Consider the following 229-nt stretch of genomic DNA (forward strand, 5'->3'; position numbering starts at 1 on the left):
TGTGGCTCGTGTCGGCTGTTGACATGTGTTTAGACGCAACGAGGGCGACAGCGGGCGGCGAAATGGCTGTCATTGTGAACTTTGCTCAGATCTTCTCTAGGTTTTCGTCCCGTTAATGAGAGGGATCGGAAAATGCAGGGTTCCGTGTCCACCGTTCCACCTGTGGCTGTTTGGTGTAACAGAGAGACCGAGAGAGTGATAGATAAAGAGAATTGTGTTTGTACTTGGA

Source organism: Penaeus monodon, chromosome 22 (genome assembly GCF_015228065.2).
Source record: "Penaeus monodon isolate SGIC_2016 chromosome 22, NSTDA_Pmon_1, whole genome shotgun sequence".
NCBI lineage: Eukaryota > Metazoa > Arthropoda > Malacostraca > Decapoda > Penaeidae > Penaeus > Penaeus monodon.